The 27,443-nt window shown below is 47.4% G+C and overlaps 1 protein-coding gene across 6 annotated transcripts in view; it reads right to left on the bottom strand.

Moving 5' to 3' along the window:
• LOC146775882 (death-associated protein kinase 2-like) overlaps window positions 1-27,443 on the bottom strand; it is a 668,281-nt gene that overhangs the window by 357,268 nt on the left and 283,570 nt on the right. For 4 of the 6 annotated variants that reach the window (XM_085639575.1, XM_085639576.1, XM_085639574.1 and 1 more), the window contains exon 4: window positions 15,936-16,074. The exons of the other annotated variants lie outside the window; for them this stretch is intronic. The gene's annotated coding sequence lies outside the window, so the exon portion shown is untranslated. The remainder of the gene's footprint in view (window positions 1-15,935; window positions 16,075-27,443) is intronic. 6 annotated transcript variants of the gene reach the window in all.

Below are 27,443 nucleotides of genomic sequence, written 5' to 3'. Positions count from 1 at the left end.
TTCATGGGTCAGAAATACAAGCTTGGTGGTTTTCTACCCCATCAGGTAATTAATTACTGTACTAAATATCTGACCCTTCACTGAATTGCAGGAGGTCAAACCTGCTTAAATTTAACAGGGGGAAATAATACAGTATTTACTGTACCATGCTGATTTCAGTGCAGTAAGCACCAAAATCGGCATGGTGTTGCACAGAAACTCATAATGTGTGCTATTTTTCACAACCAATAAATTAACATACCCCAGGGTATCATTATTTATCTGGTACAAAAAAAGCACCTGGATTCCTACAACCTCAGAATCAGAGACTCAGTATTTAAGATAAAACAAGTGTGTTAAAGTATATATTTATTTTCAGTAATATGCAATGATACTGTACCAGCAGAAACTAGGCCTGGTTGCAGCGGCGTAGTGTGGGCTACCAGCACCCATGGCAAGGCAAGTATTGTGCCTCCCAACCCGTGGACTGTTAGCACTTCCTCAATGATCGGAGAAAGCTACTAGTAGACATTTTTTTCTTTTAAAACTTCGCATCCTTAAGGAACCTCTCCTGTGGCCCCGCCCATGCTACGCCACTGCCTGATTAAATTTAAATTACACTGGTGCAATTTCGGGAATTTCAAGGTACACTTGTAACACAAAATTCCCCAAATTATGCCATTATGCCATTTCACTTAATTACGCTCCATTAACTGTAAAAATGTACCATGAATTTGCCATTGGCAGTAGAACTTTATCACAAATGCATGGGAATAAGAGAACTTGATTGGTTGTTTACAGTGCTTTTGTTTCACTTTTTTTTTTTAGCTCGAAATGCACCCTTGTATCAAAATGGACACTAGGATGCATTTGGCATTAAAATATAGTTTCGAATAATGGATTTTCATTTTGTGTAATTACAGCTAATTTCTTGTCATTTTTCTGAAATTTTTGGGATAACTAGCCAGAAGCAAACTTTGCACATTTTAAGTACCCCTAGAGCGCAACCCTTTTTAGGTCTCGGCTAGCGATGGCTGCACTTGCGCAGTCTCGCTCGCGAGATTTAATGTTTTCTAGTAGTTGGGCTTGAACACGCCCCTCTTCTCCATTGGCTGGCCTCTTAAATGTTGGTCAGCCACTGGAGAAGAGTTTTGTCTGTCGAAACAAGCCTCGTCTTTTTCGGATTCGGGGGCGTGTTTTTTTGCTTCTTTCTCTTTTTTTAAGGCCCGCCCCTTTACCCTGGTGGGCGTGTTTTTTTTTTTTTTTTAATATAGGTAGGGTCGGCCATTTTGTGCACGGTCGGAACGGAGGACGTAGGGGTGTAAGGGGCTCTGTAGAGAAGATTCACTTTGTGCCACAAATAACATCTCCGCGTCACTCGACTACACCCTGTATTCCGGCACCAACAAGATGAGGGGAAGCTTCGCAGATCGAGACAGAGGCGGGCGCGACCGTGGAGGGTAAGGCCGACAGAAATATCCTGCCTGCTCCTATGTTTCCATTGCGATTCCAGGATCATCGTCCAAAAGCGTCAAGTTTTCTTTTGCTTTCTTTTTCCAGTGCAGCTCTCGGGAGGCATAAGTCTGGCACCACAGTGCGCCTGAAGAGCTCAATACAGGGAAAGTAGCAAAGCCGCCACGCTCCTTCGGCAGAGGGCGGCTCTATCCGGCAGTTCAGGATTCCGCCGCAGCTTTTTCTTCTTTCCTGAACGTAACCTTTTATCTTCTTGTACAAGGCAGAAAAGTGCCGGAAAAACAGCCTAACACCACCCCCTCGGCAAACGCTGCCAGCGGCCTGGTCCAGTCGGCCCAGCAGCCAGAAGATGATGCTGCTTGCAGATGGGGACAGCAAGGCATACGCCAGGCTGTATGAACAAGTTACAGCACAACGCACTAGGTAGGGTTTCATGAAGTGCCTCTAGGGAGCAGCAGGAGTCGGAGAGGGAGGGACGGAGCTGGGAAGGATGCCAGCCTCAGACAGATACTTAAAGGCACCCACACCCTGCCTCTCACCAGCTACCTACCTCCCTCCTCTGGGTGCCCGGGGACTGCAAAGAGCACTTACACTGGGCAGAGCGTCCCGTTGCGACACAATTCTGCAAAAGTCAGGGCACGGCAATTGAGTAGGGTGGCAGCTCCAGAAGAGTGAGGAGAAATCCTTCCCAACATTCAGTGCCACTCCACGGTAAGTCCCAAGTAACCTCTTAACACTACACAATACGTGAAGTGTTTGATGTGGAAGGTAAAGAGCGGCTATCATTGCTAGTACGCTCAATCTCCCACGAAAAATAATACCGTAGGGCGTATCATATCGATGGAACACAGCATACTTCAACAGATCAGAGAGTGCAATGTAATTCAATAATATCCGTTTGCTACAGTGCTTCTGCGTCTAGTCAGGTGTAAGAAGCGCTATAGATAAGCAATGAGAATACATCAACTGCGGTCTAGGCAGACTAAGGTCGCTGCAATTCTAAGAACTCTAGAGACATTATGGTAATTTGCCTAAAGGCAGTACTTCCAGTGCCTTGCTTCAAAAAGAATGCAAGGAGCAAAGAACAATCGGATCTGGGTTTAAAGAATTACAAAAGATTCACCCAGATAATCTAGGATTTTTTTTTTTTTTTTAAAACACTGACAAATCACACAGGGAGCCCATGCTTGGAATGAGGTCCAAAAGAGGGTTTGATATACTACGCAGAATCGTTTCAAAAACAAATTTAAGAAACCCATAACTGCTCTGGGAAGTCACAGAGATTATGTTCAATAGTACAACGCAGTTTGTAAACACCAATCCAGGGTACAGCTAATCTTTACGCGCGCTGCAGAATAAAGCATGACGCAGCAGAAGACCGAATTCTGTCGTAGAGTTAATTGTTTCAAAAAGTCTCATTAACGCCATCAAAAAGTTGTAAATCTTATAAAAAAAAAAGTCTCAGGCCACTGGACCATTTACGTCATTGGAGGGTTCTCTTGCCTTCGCCCAACTAATGAGAAGTATAACGTCAATACGGCACTTAACTGGCCCAACAGGTCTTCCACCAAGGAGTGTTTCAAGCAACTCCGGTGTCGGCTAAAGGTTTTACTGGGCATGCTGCAAACCATATTCATGTAGAGCTCACTCAGGAGCATTCTTCGGCGACACATGCATTATTAACCCCAAGCGTTTCTTTGTGTTCAGGGGCCTACCTGCTCTGCAAACAGACACTGCTGCCCGCTAGCAGAGCAAAAATACATGGCAAGCAGGCTTGGCGCTAATTAAACTGTCTATGCGGTGGCGCGGTCTCGTGTCTTTGCTCAGCAAAAATAAAGTTGTTCCGAGGGGCTCCTATATCGGCACTAAACGCCATTTCAAGAGCCACGGAGCAGGAGGGCCACCCGCTCTGCACCTGCCGATGGCCCAGAAGGGGTTAACCCCACGCAGGTGCTTCTCCGGTAGGATCAGGTGAATTTTCTGCTTCCTCAGGGGGATTTCAGAGAGCCGAGTCCCACAGGCTTCAGCACGAGGCTTAATATACACCAAGCTCCTCATTACAATTTGCCTGCAGTTAGCAAGAACAAACCGAGAGCCGAATATTATGAAATCACACCTTCACAGGGAAACCCATCCCTTGCGTTCTGCTAGCTTAGCAATTTTATAGCAATAGATCAACATTTTCAAGCAATCCTTAACAATTACAAGTTCACTCCTCCCTGCAGAGTTCTATACTTGTATTTGAGGACACTTGTTAAGCGACGGCTGTTACAACCAGGCAGGTCCTTGAGATCAGGCCATTGTACCTGCTAGTTACCACAAGGTAGAAACAAGCGCTAGGTAACGAGATCTGTAAAGGGCTGAGGAATATCCAGTGCTTTAAATGGGCCGGTACTGTCAGGTAAGGAGTACCGGCACATTGCACAATCGCAGAAGGTGTCAGCCGCTTGGGAGCAGCTCAGTCACTTTCATTTTATTTTCCCAAGCTATCTGCGCAACACCACAATCAGTGAACTTCGGGCATATAGCTTTATTTGACGTGTACCGTGTCTGACACGCACGTAGGGGGGTTTCTCACCTATGAGTCATGAACTTATTTGCGCTGGCACCATGTGTGATATTGAGCAAGTTACTTTTTTTTATTAACGGAGAAGGTGTTGATAATTCATAATTTTCTAGGGGGTGTATATAACGCTCTTCTTCTTTCACCTCTCAAATTACAGGCATTGTACAAATGCCACCTGAAGTACAAGCCTTGTCACAAATGTAACCTGACTGCTGCTCACTGGAAACATGGCTCCTTGATGGTGGAAGGTTTCTCTTAATCTTGATAGAGCCTGTTGAGGGGTTTGTCAGTTGATCCAGCAAAAAGTAAATATGTGTCAAATTTTGAGGTTACTGTGTGGCTCTGTGTGTGTGGCTCTGTGTGTGTGGGTGGCTCTGTGTGTGTGTGGGTGGCTCTATGTGTGTGTGGGAGGCTCTATGTGTGTGTGGGAGGCTCTGTGTGTGTGTGTGTGTGGCTGTGTGTGTGTGTGTGGCTGTGTGTGTGTGTGGCTCTGTGTGTGTGGCTGTGTGTGGGTGGCTTTTTTTGTAGGTGGCTCTATGCGTGGTGGCTCTGTCTGTGTGTGGGTAACTGTGTGTGTGTGTGTGTGTGTGTGTGTGTAGGTGGCTCTGTGGGTGGCTCTATTTGGGTGTGGGTTGCTCTATGTGAGTGGCTCTGTGTGGGTGGCTGTGTGTGTGTGGGTGGCTTTGTGTGTGTGGCTCTGTGTGTGGGTGCAAATGCAATAGGTCTCGCATTTGAGAGTGATTAAGCTATTGACATTGTAAATAACAATGCCGTTTCTTTAAATGTTTTAAAAACAAAAACATAAACAAAAATAATGTCATGAGCAATGCCAATAGCTCTAACATTAACAATGCCGAGACCATTGCATTGTAAATGCTTGTTATACGTTTCCATTAGAAGAACACATTCCATAACCTCAGCTGATAAAAAACCCTTACAGGGTCTATCTGAAAGAATAAATCTTAGTCACTATGAAGTCTCAAATGACCCCATGAATAAAAGCCTTATACTGGCTCCTAAGCAGACTTTGAATTTGCTTATCGAATTACACACATTTAAATTTTGTTCGGGTAGCAGGCACCATGGCGAGAAGGCTTGTTTCTTTTGTGTCTGTCTTCCTCTACCTTGGCTTCACAGAACAGAAGACCCCCCTCCTCCCCCTTTGGTCAAAAACACCCAAAGTTCCACTTTATTCACTCTGAAATGTTTGTTTTCTACCAAAAAGAATGGAAACTGTTATTATAAAATTTAACAAGAATGGAAATGTCTTTCCCAATAGATTCCGCACACTTAAACCACGCAGGGCATCCAGATGCCATTAGAGATAGTGAAGCTTTGTTTGTTTTTTCATGGCTTCTCATGCATCGATGTTGCACTCTCTATGCCTAATCAGCCCACTTGATTTACTGGGTGCAGCAAAAACCAATCAGATGTTACCACTGGAAAATACAGCAGGTAAATTCACTGTGGGACAGAGCCGCCTTGTAGCCCAGACCCCTTCCATGACTCCTGGCTCAAACTTCAACAAGGCACATAGGAAGCATTACATGCTTCCCCCTGCCAACCAACTTTCTTCACTCCTTTCTTCACCACCTCACCACTCCCGCACACATCAGCCCCTACCATCTTTTACCAAAGCCCCCTGAACACTTATCACCTGCTCAGAGCGGGTGGTAAATGTGCGTGTTAAACCCAAAGGAAAAGGTGATACCATGAAATATACTGCCTGGCAAATCCAGATCCGCACAGTAATTCCCCATTCCATGGGATTTAACACATAACATAACTGGGAACCATGGCCTTGGTACCAGATCTGTATTTGTACTTCTATCATGATGGAATCCATACAGGTACATAGATTACAATATATTTGTCTCAGTTTCGGGTCACCAAGCCCATCTAGTTTGCCCATTCTATCTGCTGTAACTTCATAGCCTCTAAACGTCTTGATGATGTATATCAAGTCAGGACTATAAATTCTTTATTTACAGTTGTTAGGCCTAGGCATAAATTTAAAATTACGCTGTGTAAATTGGGTAGTTTCTGAAATATTGCGTTATGCTTTTTAGACAAAATTCCTAAAATTACGCTATTAGGCCAAGTAATTATGCGCCATTTGTGGTAAAAACTTACCATAAAACGCACCATTCACAGTAAAAATGTACACGAGCAGCTATTGTTCGCGGTGCTTTGTTTACATGCATCCTCATGTCATAAATTGACACGAGGACAGATTTTGTGCTAAAATATATGGTAGATTTACATTTTGTATAATTACACTGAATTTCACGTAATTTTGCAGAGATTTTGTGTAAGTACATGCAAAAAATTATGCCATTTTTGCATACCCCTAGTTGTGACACTTGTCTTTACATTCATCCTTAGCACCAGTTGGTATCTGGCATTTGTTACAAGTGGATGGAAGAAAGAGGTCATTATTCTTGTGTAGAAGTCAGACTTGAACCAAGGGGCAGAAGCTAACTATAGGCTCATCGTTCGTATGCCAGCAATCTCTACTATTAGTGAGAAGTTCTGGCTCATCAGCTTTCTAAACATTATGAAGAGACTAGTTACGAGATGCTAGCTGGATGAGCTCATGGCCTTCATTCTGGCTCTTTACTCCTGCTATCAGTCTCCAATCTAGAAAGGCTTGGTGGAGGAGTTGTGTAGGCAGGGGTGGTTGCTTGGATGAAGGGCATGATCCTTCTCTGCCTTCCTCTAAATGAAATGCACTTGTCTTAGCCAACATACAGGACCTTTCTATGCTTAGAATGGCTCTTAAAAACCATCTATTTTATTGATTATCTTGATATCTTTTCTGATGCAGAGACATTTTAAGGCATGGGCAAAGTGGGATCTGGCCCAAGGCCCGGCCCATCAGGGGGGCCCCTGATAGACCCAGATCTGTTCTGCAGAGTCTTGCCCTGATGAACTAGAATAATTCTTAAACTTATTTTAAATACCATTTTCCTTTAATTTATTTTTAACGTGGGCGATGTGTGAGAGTCTATTACAGACATTTTGCAGAGAAATGTTGTGTTTATGGTTCATGCAAATTCCATAAAAATAGTTTATTTTAGATCACATAGGAACTCACATATGTGAAACGGGAGGGTGTCACAGAGATTATTCGCAACAATATTAATGAGCTGCTGCTGGGTTATAATTAAGGCTCCCTGTTTTCCGTTTTTACTGATTTTTACAGATAAATACAGGCAGAAAACCATTTATTTTCCGGTCTGTATTTATTTTTAAATGTGGATAAAAACGGAAATTGGGTTGTTTTTCAGTGATTCTAAATGCTGTCAATCATGACTGCTTGGCCAATAGCTGTGCGGTTTGACAGGCAAGGGGATTACAAAAATATATGGTATTTATTAAAGAGACTTAAACAGCAGTAGATTTGCACAACCTTGATACTAAAATGTATATATTTTCTTACAAGTTCATATTTTCCACCCGAGTGTGTATATATCATTAAAACCGATCAGGCGTGAGTGCACATTAACTGGTTAAACAAATGCAGAAATATACACATTTCGGCTTTATTTTTCACAAAACTTAAAAATAAATATGGATAGAGGTAAAATTTGCAAAAAATAAATATGGATAAATGCAGACGGAAATAACGAAAATATAAATACCATAAAACTGGGAGCCCTAGTTATAATACTGAACACACAACACTAATCTTGAATATTAGATGCAAACACATTTAGAATTTGGACGATTGCGCCTGTCCACGGCCAGTGACCAGGCCAAAGAGAGCATGGATAAGCTGAAATTGAATCACAAATTCAAAACTGTTCTAAGCAGGGGTCCCAAAACTTCTGGCCCAGGGCACACGAAATTCTTAAGATGTTCCTGTTCTGATGCTGTTAGTTCAGGGCCAAGATGCTTTAGAGTGTCCATTGCACTTTGTAAGTAACAACTCAACTCATATCTTTTGTGTATAGGTTTCCAATATATTTAGTGGGCTCCCTCAGGTACTAAAAGCTGGTTTGGTGACTATTTTAGAAGACATCATTCTGGGTTGTGGCTCTTGTCCTTTGGTGATAGAGCAGGTGTCTTACTCGTGACCTACGGGTAGAGTAAGACGGCCAAGCTATGTGAAGCCTGAATATATCACTGATGTCTAAGCAGAGACATACTTCTGCCACCTAAGCAAACTCTTCCATGATTATTTTCTTAAAGTGCATTGGAAGGCAGATGTAGAATTGTGTTTAACGTATAGTTTGTGTGTTTTTTCTCAGACATGGTGTCTATGCAAAGGCGGTGAACCTGCACCGCCCTCGAGTATGCAAGGCACTGCTGTGTCCTACCTCTTAAAACCAGTGACATTTGGCAATAATATGCTTCTGAAACTTTATTCTGCCATCAAACTAAGTCTGGATCTGTCAAAAGCAGCATACCTTTGATAGTGCGCATAATAGACCACCATTCCAAAAGCATTGCCAATGAAAACACCGCTTTGTGCATTACTTGTCCAGTGTAACTGAAAAACTGTAACAAAGTTGTCTGCCTGGCGTCTCGGTTGTGCCCCATTTAAGGCTGCCCTTTTCTCTACCCAAACCAAGCTGGCGGTTATAATTAGTGCTGACATTGAGGACCAGCCAACATAAAGAACGTAGAAGATGAGCGTTCTTAAAGGAATGGTGGAGACATGTATAACAACTGCTCATTTTATAAAGTCAATTGCCCTAGCAGGATTTAAAAACAGCGTTGAAATTTAGTGAATTCGACACTTTATGCACTGGAGGCTTCCGAAAAGCATTGAAAGAAACAGGTTTGTTATTATAACAGGTTTGTTATTATAACATATGCTATAGAGAGGCACTGTTTCTTTTTGCAGGGCATTGCTCATCAGTCATACACTGTATGTGGTTTGAAGCTTGAACGCCACTCGCTGCAAAGTTATTCAAGGCAGCTCCTTTTTCTGCCAGCTTTTTAGGCCTGGTGGCTTCTAGCATGGATATAGCTCAGTCATCACATATGAAAACTGCTCAGAGTGAGGAGCTTTCAAACAGGATTATTTAAAAAGAAAAAAAAAGCATTGATCCCTTGATAGTGGAATAATGAACAGGAGGTAATATTACCAAACTGATTGCAAATAACTTATTCAATATCAGGAGGAATGTAACGTGCATTAGGACTCAAAGGTCACCATTCTGAGGCAGGTATATGCATGTGGCCTCAAACAAGCGTGTGTTGTAACCGCCGATGAGTAAACTGAAAACATACATTTGGTCAACAGACAGAAGGATCTTTCTACAGAATGAAGTCTAAAATGTTCCATGATGTTATTACCATTTTGTGGTAGGAATTTTCAGAGATTTGTCAAAAAGTCTGGTCTTCAAGTAACTTTGCAAAAACTGGGTCTAAAGTGATCTGAATTGAAATCTATAGAAGTTGCTTTTAATACATCGCTGCCAGAGACCTTTATAAATTGTCAAATCCACTAAAACACAATTGTTATAATTGTATTGGATTTGACCAATAAGTTTTAAATGTACAATTTATCATACTATTTCCTTATATTGCTTCTAAGGATAGCTCCACCCCAATGTTTGAAGTCCGTCCCTGCCTCCTTTGGGTGACCTCTTAGCCACCTGGAAGTTCCGGTCTAGTTGCCTTCCTGGCACCAGCCCTTCCTAGGCCCCTAATTTAACCCAAGGTCAATAAGTATGTGAGATAAGGGAGACTCAGGGGCCACTTGTCACATTTTGCAACGGGGAAGCACCATTTTGATCAGGGCGCGGCTCTCATGGGTGCAGCAGGTGCAGGTACACCTGGGCCTAGAGGCCCGCGTGGGCCATTGAACCCTCATTAGTATGTATTTAACAGTCCAGTCAGTGTCCAGAGGACCCCTTGCCTTTCTTGCACTACGGCACGACACACTGGCTGTGCCACTGATTTTGCGCGACACACAATACCGTTCGTGGTCTTCCTCCACAGTCACCCTCTCCCTTGCGTGTCCCATCTTGTAGCGGTCTAGTTGTTATCGCGTCACGTTGACGTGACGCAGGCAGCCATGTTGGCGCCGGGATGCGCGCGCAGTGTTAGCGCGCCGTGAGCCAGAGTAAGGAGTGCTGGCCGGCGCTCCTCGGGATAACTATCTATTTGTACATCAAATAAATATAGCGGAAAGACCACACGTGTCTCGAGTGATCATTAGACGACTTTACAGTGGCGACGAGGTCGGGACGAAGACCAGACCGACGGGGGAGCACAGTAGAGGGCAACACCCCACGTGGCCCCCACGAGTCGAAGGAAGACACGCAAGCAGGTCACCAGGCCCCAAACAGAACGCCGGACAGACCTGCCTGGAGCGGGGGAGTCACGGGAAACGTCCTAGCCAACCACGTAGGACGACCCGAGGCACAGAGCAACCGAGGAGCGTGGCAGTGCCACAGTACAGTACACGAGCTACATATAGGCCACAGGGACGACGCTGTCCACAACCGCCAAGAGCACACGCGCCACCTTCGCACGTAACCAGGCACAGAGAGCGCTGCGCTGGCTACCAAAGAGGAGGAAGTGGGGTCCAGTGACAAGAGCCCCCAGAGGATCAAGCACACAGGAAACAACGACAACACCCCAGGCAGCCCCCCGAGCAAAGCCACCGACGGAACAAGCACCAAGGAAGTGAAGATGAGTACCCCGGCAGGGTATGCGATTGCACCCGTGCAATTCCTAACGAAACCCGGAGACCCACTGATGAAATGGGAGGACTGGAAGGAATATATAGACAATTTCATAGGGGTCTTGGAGGACGAGAATGAAGAGAAATTCACTCCTCAGAGGAAAAAACGCATCCTGCTACTAAATCTAGGCCCAGAAGGACTGAGAATATACAAGAGTCTAGTACCCACGAAGAGAGAAGACACAGACGACGATGTGTATGCGCACGCAGTGGAGGACCTAGATGAGCGATACCGCCCCACCGTCTGTGTTTCAGTGGATAGATATAACTTCCAGCAAAGGAAACAAAGGGTGGGGGAATCCATCGAAGAGTATGTAGCAGCACTGAGGAAGCTGGCAGCCCCGTGCAGGTACGCACTGTGGGAAGATGAATTCATAAAAGACCAGGTGATCATGCACACCACTAGTGCAAATGTGCAAGACAAGCTGTGGGCGAGTGGGGACACCACACTCAAAGAAGTAATGGTCATAGTGAAGAGGGCAGAACTCTCAAAGAGGTGCGCCGATGCCACCAGAAAAGAGACGGTCACCCCAACCATGGTGAACAGGATACAGGAGGGAGATCACCGCAGGGACCAGAAAACCAAACTACCCATAGCCAAAGGGACCAGCAGATGGCAAGGGAAACAAGCGGACAGCGAGAACAAGAAAACGTGCTACAGGTGTGGAAGTTGGTCCCACGAAGCCCACGACAGACGTTGCCCGGCATTCCGAGCCAAATGCCTGCACTGCGGTATCATGGGTCACTACGAGAAGGTGTGTCGGAAGAAACAACAGAAAGGAGTGGTGAAATATGTGGACCAAAGCGCAGAAGACCTGGAAGAAGCCACGGAGGAAGAGGTGGTCACTGTCTTATGTATATATGACCAGGTATTGAGCGTAGACGACAAGAGATCAACCAAACCAGTCCTAGAGATGTCCATGGGCGGCATAACCATTTCAGTAGTGGCAGACACCGGATCCCCATTTACCATTATACAGAGAGCAGTGTGGGTAGAACATTTCCAAACCAAGTTGGGCCCTGATCTGGAGAAACTAGACATACGACCAGTAACCTATAATGGGGATCGCATTCCCATGCTAGGCTTCCGACGTCTACTGTTCGAGTTCAGAGGCCGAGCAGCGTGGTGCAAACTGTATGTGGCCGAGAAAGGACCCTCCGTCCTAGGATGGTTAGACCAGGGCGACCTAGGCATAAAACTCGACCCAGGAGGGAAGGAACAGATTCTGCTCACAGACCAGGAGGAATGGCCGGACATGGATAGATGGAAGAAGAATTACCCAAAAGTGTTTGGGGGCACTGTAGGGAAAATGGAGAAATTTCAACATAAAATAGTGCTTAAGGAAGGAGCCACACCAGTAGCACATAAAGTGAGGAATGTGCCCATTGCAGTAAGGGAAGCCGTCCAGACAGAACTCCAAGATCTGGAGAAGAAGGGCATCATAGAACCCATAACCTGCGCCGAATGGCTGGCGCCCTTGGTGGTCGTGATGAAACCCAACGGGAAGGTCAGGCTCTGTGTGGACCTGAGAGAACTCAATAAGAACATAGTGGTGGAGAAATTTCCCCTTCCCAAGATAGAGGAGATGCTGGCAAGAACCAGAGGAGTCCAGTGGTACTCCACCATCGACCTTACATCAGCTTACCACCAGGTAGCTCTACACCCGGACAGCAAAAGTCTGACATCGTTCATCACCCCGTTTGGGTGCTACAGATTTTGTCGCATGCCGTTCGGGCTAGCCTCGGCGGCAGCCGTCTTCCAGAAGATGATGCACCAACTGTTCAGAGACTGCAAGGACGTACAGTACTTCCAGGACGATATACTAGTGATGGGCAGAGATAGGAGGGATCATGACCGGACACTAGAAAAGGTATTATGAACACTGGAAGCCAAAGGTCTCACGGCGGAATGGTCGAAATGCCGGTTGGGACTGCAATCGGTAACCTATTTAGGCCATGAAATAGGGCGACAGGGGATCACACCCAAGATGGAGAACGTGAAAGCCATCGTTGAAGCACCGCCCCCCAAGAACAAGGAGGAGGTCAGATCGTTCCTGGGGATGGCGGAGTACTATAGCAAGTTCGTGGTACAATTCGCATCCAAGACCTACAACATGAGGAGACTGACCAGAGAAAGCACGGTGTTCCAGTGGACACCGGAAGCCCACGCGGAATTTGAAGTCATCAAAAAGGGGATCCTAGAAGCAATACCACTCAAGGGGTACGACCCACAAGGCACCACAATACTCATCACTGACGCCAGCGACAAGGGGTTAGGCGCTGTACTCATGCAAGACCGAGGAAGTGGGGACATGGAGACAATCAGCTTCGCCTCCAGAGCACTGACGGAGACAGAAGGCAAGTACAGCGTCATTGAGAAGGAGATGTTGGCGGTAGTGTGGGCCATGACGAGGTTCCGGCAGTTCCTATGGGGTACCCGATTTCTGCTCAAGACGGACCACAAGCCGTTAGTGAAGGTCTTAACATCGTGCGGACACGCCAGCGCCACACCCAGGATATCGAAGATGTCCTTAAAACTGTTGGAATTCAGATATGACGTGGAGTACATCCCTGGAAACAAGAACCGAGTGGCGGACTACCTGAGTCGAGCGGCGGCCATGGAGCCGGGAGAAGAAGACCCAGCGGACAGGGGAGAGATGGTGGCTCTCATAGAGGACCAAGAGAAGATCATCAGCATACAAGAGTGGACCGAAGCTTACGAAGAAGATGCCGACCTTATGGAAGCAAAAGTGCACATCACACAAGGGTGGCCTGATAAGAAAAAGGTGAAAACCAACCTCAAACCTTTTTATGAAGTGAGAGAGGAACTGACAGTAGGAGATAAGGGCATATTCATCTACCGGGGAGACAGAGTAATTCCCCCCACGAACCTCATCAACAAACTGCTGGACTTATTACATGAAGGCCACCTTGGTATAGGGAAACTCAAAGCCAGATCGAAACAGAACTACTGGTGGCCAGGTATGGACATGAGAGCAGAGAGACATGTCAGAGAGTGTCCCCAATGCCAAGGGGCCGACAAAACATTGAGACCATTACGTCCAGCACTTGGAAAATTCGACACTCCCTCAAACCCATGGGAAGAGTTGTCAATAGACATTCTAGGACCGGTGCTGGATGACCAGAGCATACAGAAATATGTGTGTGTCCTCATCGACCGTTATTCCAAATGGCCAGAAATAAAAGTGAGCGAATCCATGGACACGGAGAACATCCTGGAGTTTCTATCGGAGACATTCACCCGAGAGGGAATTCCCAAGTCCATCTTAACCCCTTCCATGCTCATGACGGAACGGTTCCGTCATGAGCCACGGTTGAGCTGTGCTCATGACGGAACCGTTCCGTCATGAGCCCGCCCGCGCTCGAACCCTTCAGCACCGCGGCGGAATTCGCCCAGCGCTGAAGGGGTTAAGTGACAATGGGCCACAGTTCACATCAGAAAAATGGAAACAATTCATGGGGAGAAATGGCATCTCGGTAAAGCACACGGCCGTATACCATCCGGCAGGTAACGGTCTAGTGGAACGATTTAACAGAGTGGTGATGGGGGCCATACAAGCGGCCATCACCTGTAACAAAGACTGGAAGAAAGCGTTGGAGAACATGGTATGGGCCTACAGAATAACGCCCACAAGCACGGGGTACAGCCCGTTTCAAATATTGAGAGGGCGTGAACCCTTCACGCATGACAACAGAATCTGGAAGGAGAAGGTAGTGACCAGCGAATGGTCTCCGGCGGTCGTAAGAGCAAATCTGGAGAGGGCACAAGCCATCTACACCAATAACTACAATAAGAGGAGGAATGTGAAGGACACTCGGTTAGTGAGAGGAGAATGGGTGAGAGTAAAGCTGGCTACCCTACAAAGGAAAGGAGACAGCAAGTACAGCAAGCCGATGCAGGTTAAGGAAGTGTATGATCGAGCGGCCCTGCTCAGTGATGGGAACGTGTGGTCGCAGGACCGCATGGCCCGGTGCAACAAGATATTGAGATGGGAACAGTGGGATCCGGAAGGTGAAGGTATGGAAGACGTGGATGAAGAGAATAAGGTGAGCGGAAGTGAAGAAATGGAAGAAGCAGGTGTAGGAGAGGAGCAAGGAGGTGAGCAAAGGGGTGAGACCCCAGTGGCAGAGATGGACAGGCCGAGAGGAAATATGAACAGTGAAGGAGCGATGACTGGAGGAACAGAACTTGAGGAAACGCAGAGCCAAGTGGCTCGAGGGAACATTGGGAAGGTGACCAGGAGCGGAAGGCAAGTTGTAAGGCCTTCCAGGTTCCAAGACTTTGAACTGGACTGCGAGCTGTAAGTGACTGATCTTTGGTTTGGTAAAAAGGGGGAGATATGTAGCGGTCTAGTTGTTATCGCGTCACGTTGACGTGACGCAGGCAGCCATGTTGGCGCCGGGATGCGCGCGCAGTGTTAGCGCGCCGTGAGCCAGAGTAAGGAGTGCTGGCCGGCGCTCCTCGGGATAACTATCTATTTGTACATCAAATAAATATAGCGGAAAGACCACACGTGTCTCGAGTGATCATTAGACGACTTTACACATCTCATGTTATTTAGCAAGCGCGAACTCATACATTTCCTCTCCGAGGCTTCCTTTCACATCCTCTTTCCCCCCACTGTTTCGGATATTCCCAATCTTCCTAACCAACACAGTTTGGCTCAGTCTCCCTGCCTCGCACCTGCTCCCTGTAACGTCTATCCCTGCCTCGTCCACTCAACGTGTCCCATCCTCCTGCCCTCCTCACACCGCCCCAGCGTGCCCTCCTTCACACGTCTCCCTCACACCTTCTCTCGTTAGCTATTTCCCTTCCCCTCGCCGTCAATCGTTATCCCTCACACGCAGCTTCGCCTCCACACAGTCTCGCAGTTACACAACACACACCTTTCGCTCATTCACAAATATCCCGCCAGAACCCTCCCTTCTGCTGACATTACCTGGTCAGACTGCAAGCCCTCCCTCACACGCGTTCCGTCTCTCGCAGGCGCCGCGTCTCACCCACCGCCTGCGCAACACAACCACGGTGACTTCTCTTCGCCCCGTTATTAATTATCGCTTCATCGCGGTTCCTTCCCCAACCCTGCCCCCTCGAAGGGGCTCCATATCCCCGCCGCTCTACGCATAACAGAGCGCGCGGCACAATTGTTAGTGCGTGCAGGGCTGCAGCGCGCGGGGACGTCTGCTACTTACAGCGGCTCCAGGGGCGGGCGCCGGCCAGACTCAAAATCTTCTTCCGAGACCTTCGCCGAGGGCTCGGGGACTCTCCGTCTGCTAGCGCGGGACTGGAGAGCTGCACACCGGCAGCCCCAAGAAGTGGAGCTCCGAGATCCTGGAGCGGGAGATAGAGAGAGAGACTTCCAGTCAGTCTTACGCTGCAGCGAAGCACGGAACTACTGCAGACTTGCGCTTGTGCATTATAACTGTGCAATAGTGCATGAATGCCTATCACGCGCACACAAATGTCATCGATTGACGACAAGGCATCAAGTTACATTTAACGTCATATCACATTAATGTCATGCCTTTCGCCGCTGTCGCGCACCTGTGCTCTACGACAATATGATTAGACAAAATTCTTTAAGCAGCAATTCCGTGAGTTCGACAAGGTATTTTACTGCGTTGTTGTTTAACAGGGCTTCTGTGGGGACATCCCCATTTCTTGAAGAACATTCTCTAATAAAAATATTATTTTCAGCTAATTCTGGAAAAACTCGGAATTTTATTTCCTAAACACCTCACTACACACGCTTTTTTTCTGCTTTATTTAATTCATTTTCTAACGTCTAAAATGTTATGGAATTTCATAAACTCAGCAAAGTTTGTATTTTGTTTTGTTGGTATTATATTTTAAAATTAAAACACAGTAATAAAAGATTCAAACGAGCAGTTCCCGAATGGAAGATCTCTCGGTGCTTAACGCAGAGAGTCCTGGATGGAACGCAGCTGCAATGCGAGTGCTCCTGAGTCATTTGCAAAGCTCTTTCTTGGGAGAGGGGGCTTAATAATTATTCAGCGATGTGTATGACGCGGCCTTATTTATTTGTTCATTATTTCAGCAGAATAATATTTTATCTAACCTGACACGCATCAGACTGGCTCTTCATCAACCCGCCGGATCCACCGGTGAGCTAACATGAGGCCGACTGACTCTGCCCAACCCATGTTGACCTAGGCATGAGACTGGCTCTGTGTCCGTAGTGGTGTGCTTTCAAACGTACCTGTCTGCGACGCAGGGACTCAAGCACAGCTACAGCTCCTCTTCCGAGGCAACAGCCTCTTGCAAGCAGGGTCGGATTAGGAAGGCAGGCAGGCACTCGGGCAATGGGCGGCCCTTTCGATAGGCAGATGGGCCCCTATTACCTCCCTTTCACCATGGGGCGCAGGTGTCTTTCACAGTCTATGGCTGCGCCGGTCCATTAATGTATGCAGATTGAGATGGGGCAGGGGGCCTGCGCACAAGTGGCCTCACTTATATTCAGGTGTGGTTCACCATTGTGACCTAATCCGTAAACAAAGAGACCTGGCAACATTTGCATGGTTTAAAATTTTAGTGAAGTTAAAGCATGCCTCTTTTAAAGAAACCCCTCCTTCTTTTTCTAATACCTAAAACACTGAAGGAGTGTTTTGTGAAAAGGCGCAATCCGCAAAAATGTGTAACTTTTTTTAGGCTGCCCTGGCCTACTTTTGATCCCACTCCAGCCAGCCTTGCTTGCAAGCTCTCTGGGTTTACTCCGGAAAGGCAGCCGCGGGACGCACCTGGATCATCAGGCACCATGGCAACTGGGAGCCTCCCCTGCCGTGCCAGGGCTCCTCATGGGACCACGAGCCAAGCCTGGCACTGCTTCACCCGCCGTTGTTATCCTGAAGTGACAGTCTATCACGCACCCTCATCGCGTCTCCCCTCATAGCCGTCCTTTTACAAGCAAAAGCAATAGGAGCCCCGCATACCTATCAGCAGCTTGGAAAGCTTGTTGGGGCCACGTACCCGTGGTAGAGTATTGTGCTCTCCCACTTATCTGGACAGGTCCTCTGACCAGTCAAGGCCCTTTCGGACCGGGCTACACACCTCTGCTACACTCCTCGCGCATGCTCGCCTCCCACTCTCTCTCACCTCGCTCTCTCGCCCACTCTCTCTTCATTTCTGCTTTCTTGACAGTCTCCGACCTTTCTGCTCATTCTGTGCCGTTCTGCCACTTTTGTTTTCCTACACATTAGTCACTTTCTTATCTTTTCCCGGCTGCTCTGTGGCTTCCTTATGCCCCCATCACTGCTCCTGCCTGTCCCTTTAGCCTTCCTTGACTTCTTCCCATGCCACCTGCCCAAGACGCTGCTCCCGCCTTTTTCTTACCCCTCCACCCTCCTGCACTCTAGAGCCCTCTCTCACCTCTCTCGCTCCTTGCCTGCTCTCCTCCCACTCTCACGCGTCCCGTCCACCGCCCAACCCCTCCCAGCCAGGCGCGCAACGCCCATTGGGATCAAAGGGCTTCAGCCCCCCCCCCGCTCCCCCACCTGTCGTGTGTGGCAGCCCGGGCTCGACAGCTTCCCCGGGCACACACAGCCGCACCCGAGTACTTCACAGGTCTTTAAAAGACCATTCCCTTGTAAATGAGGCTTTGTTGTTATTTCACCCCTTCTAGAGCCCCTGCATCTCCATTCTAACTATTGCTGGAAGAGTCAGCCCCCGCCCCCGAAATTTTTTCTAAGCCCCCCCACCCATCCCCGAAATGTGTCTCTAATTGCTCCCCTGCTCGCAGCAACTACTTAATACAGCCGTAGGCACGCCACCACCGCACCATGTACCAGGAACCCTGGCCCATCAACCCCGTGCAGGTACACCCCAACCGTACTCTGAACACTGGGTGCTGCCACAAATACTGCTACTGTGCCACAGCATCCACCACAGTAGGCCTTTTCACATGCACCCACTGCCCCTTCACCTGCACTAGTACACACTCACCAACACCCCCACCACCCGGACCACACCGCGCTCAAGACACTGCATCCTGCAGACACCGCCCAACCAACTAGCATACATTCTCCTCAACCCGCATTAGCTGTGCAAACACACCACTGAGGTATGGGACCTCATCACTACCCTCACACCAGACATCCTGTTCCTCACATAAACCTGTCTCAAAGCCGCCTCGGCCTCTGAAATCACCACGCCATGCTGGAATGGTACAATATCTCCCACTGAGACCGTGCCAACAGACCAGGCGGGGGCTAGATACCATCCAGGGGCACTCCTCCACTACAGCAGAAGACCGTCGCCCCACTGTTCTCTCGCAGTGAGAGAAAGGCAAAATATAAAATGCTAATAAACGTGGAGTTATTACCATTTTATGTTTGCATTGCTCACTGTGGGTGGGCGGGGCAGCTCAGCTCTTTGAGCAGGGGAGGAGTGGTTTTCCCACTCCTGAGTGCGCAAAGACTGTTTGGTCGGCCCTCTCGGGTCACCCAAACCAGTCATGCGCACTCTTACCTTCTCCAGCCTGTATGGAGAACATGCCCACCCCACTAACCCCTGGCTTGGCGCAGTCCCGACCAATCACAATGACGCTTGCAGCATTGTGATTGGCTTAGGGGAGGGAGACTGGCTGCCTGCTTCCTGCTCCTGTCAGAGGCAGGAGAGCAGAGTAGACGCGGGACCCGGCGGAAAGTTAAGTTTAATTTTATTTATATTTTCCCGCGATCCACCCATGACACCCTCGCAAATCCCACCTCCCCCGTGACCCCTTGCACCGGCTCACCCACCTGCAAGCAATGCTGGCCGCTACTGATACCATCCACAAATAATCAATTTTCTGCACCAGCGCAATGGACGATGACAACAACCATGGAACACCTGAACTTCCAGCTGCGACTGAACGAAAGAACCACCAAAGGAACTCTAGTCTACCGCTCACCGGGACCAAAAAACAGCTTCAGCAACTTCCTCACCGATTGCCCGCTCGCCATAGACACTGCTGACTACCTACTAGTCAGTGACCTCAAATTCCACCTGTACAACCTCACCAACCAGACCTTGACCAAGCTCCTCGAAGGCATCAGCCTCAACCAACTAATTCGGGACCCACTCACACCACAGGACACACACCCATCCCAATGTTCCCCTCCAGCAACAAGATCAAGTTCAGCCACACCACACTACTCACCTAGTCTGATCACCGCAGCATCCACTTTAACGTCTCCTCACCAGAGTCACCCCCATCCTCAATGCCCAGCACCCACGTCACAGATGGAAAGAGATCAAAGAAACTGAGTGGAACAATGCCCTGGCCTACTGCCAGCTGATCCCATTCTGCAACATTGGCCTCAATGTAAGAAACGTCAACACCTGGATCAAAGACTGTGCCAACACCATAGCACCACTCAAGACCCCCAAGCACAAAAAAAACACCAAGCAAGCCAGCTGGTATAAAAAAGACCTGAAAACAACAATGTGCCCCTGTAAACATCTCAAAAGGCAATGATGCACCAGCAAGGAGGACTTAGATAGAACCTCCTACACACTGGCAATCAACACATATAAACAATTACACAAGACAAAAAGAAGAGCCCTAGTGACACATATTGAAACCAGCTCCAACTGCAGCAAAGCACACTTCAGCATCATTAAGGAGTTAACCAACCCCCTGCTGCAGAGAAAACTATCACCCCATCACAAGAACTCTGGAATCGACCAGCCAAATTCTTTCCCCTCAAGTTCAACAAAATCTAAAGAAACTTCGCCTCCAACCCAAACCATCAAACTTAACCAACCAACCAGACATCACCGAACCCACACGGGCCCACCCGACTGACGGCCTGGAAGCACCTCTCCAACCAGGACGACACCACCACCACCATGTAATCTATCCACTCAGGGGCCCCCACCGACCCCTGCCCCCACCACATCTTCAACTTGGAAAAACCCAGAATCAGCTCAGCATGCACCACCATCATCATCAGCACCTCCATCCAAACAGCAACCTACTGGAAAGAGCTGAAACACGCAGAGGTCAGCACCCTACTAATAAAAGGCGTGATCCTCATGAACAAAGCAGGTACAGACACATCTCCCTGCTCTTCTTTCCGGAGAAAGTGATGGAGAAAGTGATCAACCAGCAGCTCTCCAAACATATGGAGCAGCACCAGCTACTGGACCACCCCCAATCTGGCTTCTACAGCTACCATGGAACAGAAACGGCCCTGATAGCAGATAATGACCTTATCCGGACTCTACTCGACAGGGGAGAGACGGCTGCTCTCATCCTCCTGGACCTCTCAGCAGCATTTGATACTGTATCGCACCACACTCTAATCTTCTGACTACACGACATTGGTATCCAGGGCCCAGTACTCAACTAGATCACTTTCTTCCTTATGGAAAGAACCCAACAGGTACGCCTGCCACCTTTCACCTCCGAGCACAAGAACATCATCTGCTGTGTCTCTTAAGCTTCCTCCCTTAGCCCAACCCTCTTCAACATGATATGAAACCACTAGCTAACATCATCAGGAACCACAGGCTCAACATCATTTTCTATGCAGACACCCAAATTATCCTCTCCCTATCTGAAGTCTACAACAACACCAGAATCAACTTTCTCAGATGCACGATATGCATCGCCACCTGGATGATGGAAAATTGCCTGAAACTGAACACTAACAAAACTGAGGTTTTGCTCTTCGGCTGCAAACCCTCTCCATGGGATGACTCTTGGTGGCCTTCAGAACTTGGACCCACTACTACCCCCACTGACCACGCCAGAAACCCAGGCATCATCCTCGACAGAAAGCTCACAATGAAGCCCCAGATGAATGCTGTCGTCTCCTCCTGTTACTATGTCCTTTGCATGCTGTGCGAGATATTCAAGTGGCACCCACTGGACTCCAGATGCACTGTTTATCAAGTCCTTGTCATCAGTCGACTAGACTATGACAACGCACTTCCCGTCAGGACCGCCACCAGACTCCAAGCCATCCAGAACACAGTTTCCAGATTAATCCTTGACCTCACACGTCGAACACACACCATCCCTCACCTAAGTCTTCCCTGGCACACCAGTCCAGAAGAGCTGCCAATCCAAGGTCCTCACCCATGCGTTCAATGCACTGCACAACTCCAGCCCGGCATACATCAACCACCGACTCCAGTTCCACCAACCCACCAGGAACCTACGCTCCGCCTACCTCCCCCAGGCCAACACAGGACAAGAGGCTGTTCCTTCTCCTACCTTGCAGAGACAGCCTGGAATGGCCTCCCCCTCCACATCCGAACCACTACAACCTTGTTGGAATTCCAAAAGCAGCTGAAGACCCGGATCTTAGAATAAAGCCCAGACTCCCCTCCAGCGTGTGGATACCCTCGTAGGTTATTAACCGCACTTTACAAGTCAACTGATTGATTAATTGTGTATCATGCAAACCACACATTTGAGAATGAAAATGGGGTCGACTCAGCTTTACATCCTATCAAGCATGATGGAATGCATATCATTTCCATGAGGAAATAGTAATCGAGGTTGCAGAGTCAGCACAGGAATTGGTTGGCTAAACAGAGTCATGGCTTGGAATGGATCAGACTGTGGTGTCATTCTTGTCTGTGGGAAAAACTGGCTGTGGTGTGGATGGTGTTCAGTGAGGATTCTACATAGTAATGAGTACAATAAATAAAAAAAAATGTGCTCATCATTTTTGGGTGTTGCTATCAGACAGCACAATTGCAAAACAATCTATTGTGAGGTTACAGTGGCCTAGAGCCTGCCTACTGCTTAACATTGGTAGGCTTTATTGCCACTCTCATTTGCTCACTTTTTATTTGTTATCTTGTTTGGGCTTTCATTCCTGTACTTGGGATTTGCCCGCCCCTGAACATAGCCTCATTACTTGTGTCCTCCAACTGCTTTACTCTTCAGGCACTACTTTTTTCTTTTTGGTTGAGCACTCAATGAGAATATCCTTTGTGTGCTTCCCTTCCCACATCACTGTGTTCCATGTTGCTATCTTACCCATGTGTTTCTCCCCTGTCCCTCCTCCTGGTTGAACTCGCCCTTGTTTGCTTCTCCCACACGTTGCTTTCTAGCTGATGAGCTTCTCTTCAAGCACCGCTTCCCTCCATTTCTGCTCGCTCCCCGTGCTGCCGCACCACCACCCTCATTGTTTTTTTAATACTTTCTGTTTTTTGCAGAGGTCCAACCAGTAAAATGATGCCTTAATGCCTTAAAAGTTACAGGGACGTTATAGTTAGAGTCAGATTGCACTCGTTCATAACCAGAGAACTTCAGCCGTTAGAGTTAGTGAGCGAACTATAACTCGCACCCCCACAATGAACTGCTTATGACCTCACATATTACATCACTCATGACATGGTCAGTAACATCACTCATGACATCACTCATGATATCTCAAATGACACCACTGATGACATCATACAGTGATTGTTTTAAAAAAGTTTATGAGTGTTAAATATATATAGCAAGGTGAGTTGGTGAATCAGTGAGTGATTGGATGATTCAATAGGTGCATGACTAACTGTATGAGTGATTAGATGTGTCAGTGAAAGTATGGGTGAGTGACTGGTTGTGTGAATGTTGGTGTCTGTTGGAGTCTAAGTGGCTGTATGGGTATGTGAGTGGATGTGTGAGTTTCTGTACGGGTGAGTGATTGGTTGTCTGAGTACCTCTGTGGGTGTCTGGGTGATGAGTGAGTGAGTCATTAGCTGTATGGGTTAGTGAGTGCATGTGTGTGGGGCTGTATGGGTGAATGAGTGTGTGTATGGCTGTGTTGGTGAGTGAGTTCATGTGCGAGTGGTATATGGGTGAGTAACTGGGTATGTGAAAGGCAGTATAGGTGAGTAACAAGGTATACGAGTGACAATGTGAGAGTGGCTGTATGGGTGAGTGTGTGCTTGTGTCAGTGACTGCATAGGTGAGTGAGTATGCGTGAGTGTGTGAGTGTGTGAGTGTGTGAGTGAGTGAGTGAGTGAGTGAGTGAGTGAGTGAGTGAGTGAGTGAGTGAGTGAGTGAGTGAGTGTGTGTGTGTGTGTGTGTGTGTGTGTGTGTGTGTGTGTGTGTGTGTGTGTGTGTGTGTGTGTGTGTGTGTGTGTGTGTGAGAGTGTGAGTGATATCGATCTACTGGCGGTCGCCAGTATATAGTTAGGACCGTGTTTCCATAGGAAATCCTCAACATTCTATTTTGAATAACTTTTGCGCCGATTGATGAATCCTCGCGAAATTTTCGAAATAGGTGGGGTGCTCCGCTCCTTCCCTGAAAGTCTCGGGGGGATTCGTCAAGGGGGGGTCCCAAAACGCATTTTCCCCATGCATTTTTCCATAGGACCTTTAGTCCAAGCTACAGCCCGAACGGCTGAACAGAATTACTTGAAATTTGGCAGAGAGGTAGTCCTCAGGTCAGGGATGTGCCTTTTGCAGGTCTGGTGCAAATCTGTTCAGTATTACCTGAGAAGATAGCCTTTAAATCAATATATATATCTATAAGCGCGCTCCGAGCACGTCTGGTAAGCTTACCGTACGCGCATGCTGCCGTGAGCGAGCTTAATTCTGATTGGTGGTTACATGACTGTAAACATTCGAATCGGTCGAAATCAGGAAGTGTCGGCCGCCATTTTGTCTCTCGCAGTCTGAGGGGGTGAAAAACAAAGGTGGAGAATGTGAAAAGGGGGCAGGGTGGACAGTTCCTGACCCCCTAGCCTTTGTCAGGGGGTCCCAGAAGGACCCCCAAGGGCTAAAATTTCCTTTAATTTTCTAAATACAGTGATGTAATATCTGACGTCATCAGCAGAGGATTGCGGTCGCGTGAGTTGTAGTTGCCTGCACTAACTATAACGGGGGAATTTCAATGGTTTTTCACGAGTGAAATGTCCAGCTAACTATAACATGTGTGAAACCTATGGTTTTTTAAGTGAATATATATATATATATATATATATATATATATATATATATATATATATATATATATATATATCATTGGGGTCATAGGAAATTTTGGTATTCAGATCGTTTGGGCGCCAATTGACGAATGTTTGCGAAACTTTCCACTCTCATGCAACTCTGCTTCTTCCTGCAAACTTTTGGGGTGATCTGTCAAGCAGAGGCCATGAAAAAGGAGGGTCCCAAAACACAAATATTCATATATAGATATATAGACCAGATGCCAGTCCTGCAGTTAGCCCGGTGACTTCCACCTGGCGGGTCCGGGGCAGAGAAATGGGTGTAGGTCTCGTTTATAATCCAGAAAGCAATTCACCCAAATATAGACATAGAGCTTGCAAACTACAGTTCAAAGTTTCCAAAGGTTTATTTGGCAAAGCGTTTCAACCTTGCAATGTTTATCACGGCCTGAAAGTCATCATGCACCGTCAACTTATAACAGGTATCCTTAACAGTAAACATAGAAAACATATACGCCTGTTCATGCTGTTTGACAAAAAAACGTAAAGTCATGTAGCTGTCGTACAAGTGAAAATAGACTTAAGAGTTTGATACTATTTGGCATGACAGCAAGTAAATTCTTTCTTTACAGACATGGTATAGCATTGATTTACTGCAACAGAAATTAAAACACAGGAGAAATATGTACATATTGGGAAAAGAGAGGATAAGTGCTTCAGATATATTTTCTGGTTTCCAACATTTGAAATTTGAGTTTGGTGTGCTTATTTGCAACATTGTAACAAAAGAAACCTTCAGGCGGCAGTGTGCACGTTATATAAAGATACAGAGTAGGAAGCTGGTTCTCTCTATACTATATAGAACTAAAAAGAGGTATAGTGTGCAGAGAGTCCAGTGGATCCCCAGAGGCTTAACTGAGGCTAAAGTAGATAACCCTAATGCTCCCTTTTGTGGTAGTGTGGGCGAGCAGTTAGGCTTATCAGAGAGCAGTGTTAAGCATTTGTTGTACACACAGTGGCAATAAATGAGACACACACTCCATGAACAAATCGGACTCCATTTATAAAAATAATACTTGGTTATTTATATTTTGTAGAACCACAGAACTTCGTCATCAGTAAATATGCTTTTCAATAAAAATACATTTCAGGTTAAACAAGCATTGGCATAGCCACTAGGTCTCGCCTTTGGGACCTTATGAGTTTTTAGCCATGCAGCACATTATTCTGGGTGCTTAACATTTATAGGTTTTACTACGTGTAGCACTGGGTGGGAAATTGCAAGCAAAACAAACGTACGCCGCATGAATGAGAAGAGGAAAAACTTCCCTTTAATTTACAAGTTATACTTTTAAATACAAACATCAAAGAATTATCGCCGCCTATTCTCGTTGCTGCGGGGGTAAAGAGGTGATGGCAGCTCTTATGCCCCCTTGTGTTAGCCTTCCTCAGCGCGAGGTGGTCACTGTAGCGCTGTTGTAGGTGAGGCCCCCAGTGCCCCCCAAGCACTACACCGTGCATCACTTGCTCTGGATGGCTCTTGGGGCAAACTAGGGGGTTGGCAGGGGCATAGCTGTCAATAGTGTAGCGGGTGCAGTGGCACCAAGGCCCAGGGGTGTGATGGACAATTTTGTAAGCATAATGTGGCTCAGAGGAAGGCAGAAGCAGAAGGCGGCCAGCATTCCGCGTCAGGGGAAGGCTGGCGCTAAAGGTGTGTTCAGGAGTGAAGGATTGCAGCGCTGTGAATTGGCAGTGAGCAGGGTCAGTGCTACGACTGTGCCAAAGGTGGCAACGGAAGAAGCGTGCAAAGGAGGCCAGCGTCGAGTGTCTGAGGAAGACACATGCAGAAGACAGCAGTAGTGGGTGCCAGAGGAAAGAAAAGATACTGCAGAAGATTACCGAAAGTGGAGGAAGCACGGTGCTGTGGATTACACCACCAAGTAGCGTCGGAGGAATAAATGTACGTGCAAATCGTGGCCACACTCACCCAATGATACATCATGTCAGACGTGATCACCTGTGTCAGCAGGGATGGACACCTTGCAGGCTGGCCAGCGTATACTGCATGCAAGGCGCGAGAGTTCAGGAACAGCAGTACCAGCAGAGTCCCCTTCCTTCATGCAGGACACACTACCACCAAGATGAGGGTCCCACTCGGGAGCTGTGCCACAACAGAGCAGCCGTCTCCACAGGACCGAAAATTGGATGGACCCACGAGGAGTAAGAGGGGGGGAGAGCCCACTCTGGTGAATGAGTGTGTGTATGGCTGTGTTGGTGAGTGAGTTCATGTGCGAGTGGTATATGGGTGAGTAACTGGGTATGTGAAAGGCAGTATAGGTGGGTAACAAGGTATACGAGTGACAATGTGAGAGTGGCTGTATGGGTGAGTGTGTGCTTGTGTCAGTGACTGCATAGGTGAGTGAGTATGCATGAGTGTGAGTGTGAGTGTGAGTGTGAGTGTGAGTGTGAGTGTGAGTGTGAGTGTGAGTGTGAGTGTGAGTGTGAGTGTGAGTGTGAGTGTGTGTGAGTGTGAGTGTGAGTGTGAGTGAGTGTGAGTGTGTGTGTGTGTGTGTGTGTGTGTGTGTGTGTGTGTGTGTGTGTGTGTGTGACTGTATGGTTGACTATGTGGCTGTGTGATTGACTGTATGGATGAGTGAGTAGATGTGTCAGTAGCTGCATGGGTGACTAACTCAGTGTGTGAGTGGCTATATGAGTGGATATGTTAGTGGCTTTATTAGTGACTGAGCAGGTGTATGAGTGGCTGTATGAGTAAGAGGTCATCAGAGGCCATGCCCCCTTTC

This window comes from Triturus cristatus, chromosome 12 (genome assembly GCF_964204655.1).
Source record: "Triturus cristatus chromosome 12, aTriCri1.1, whole genome shotgun sequence".
Taxonomy (NCBI): domain Eukaryota; kingdom Metazoa; phylum Chordata; class Amphibia; order Caudata; family Salamandridae; genus Triturus; species Triturus cristatus.
The sequence above is the reverse complement of the archived record's forward strand: the minus strand, read 5'-3'. Positions and strand labels throughout refer to the sequence as shown.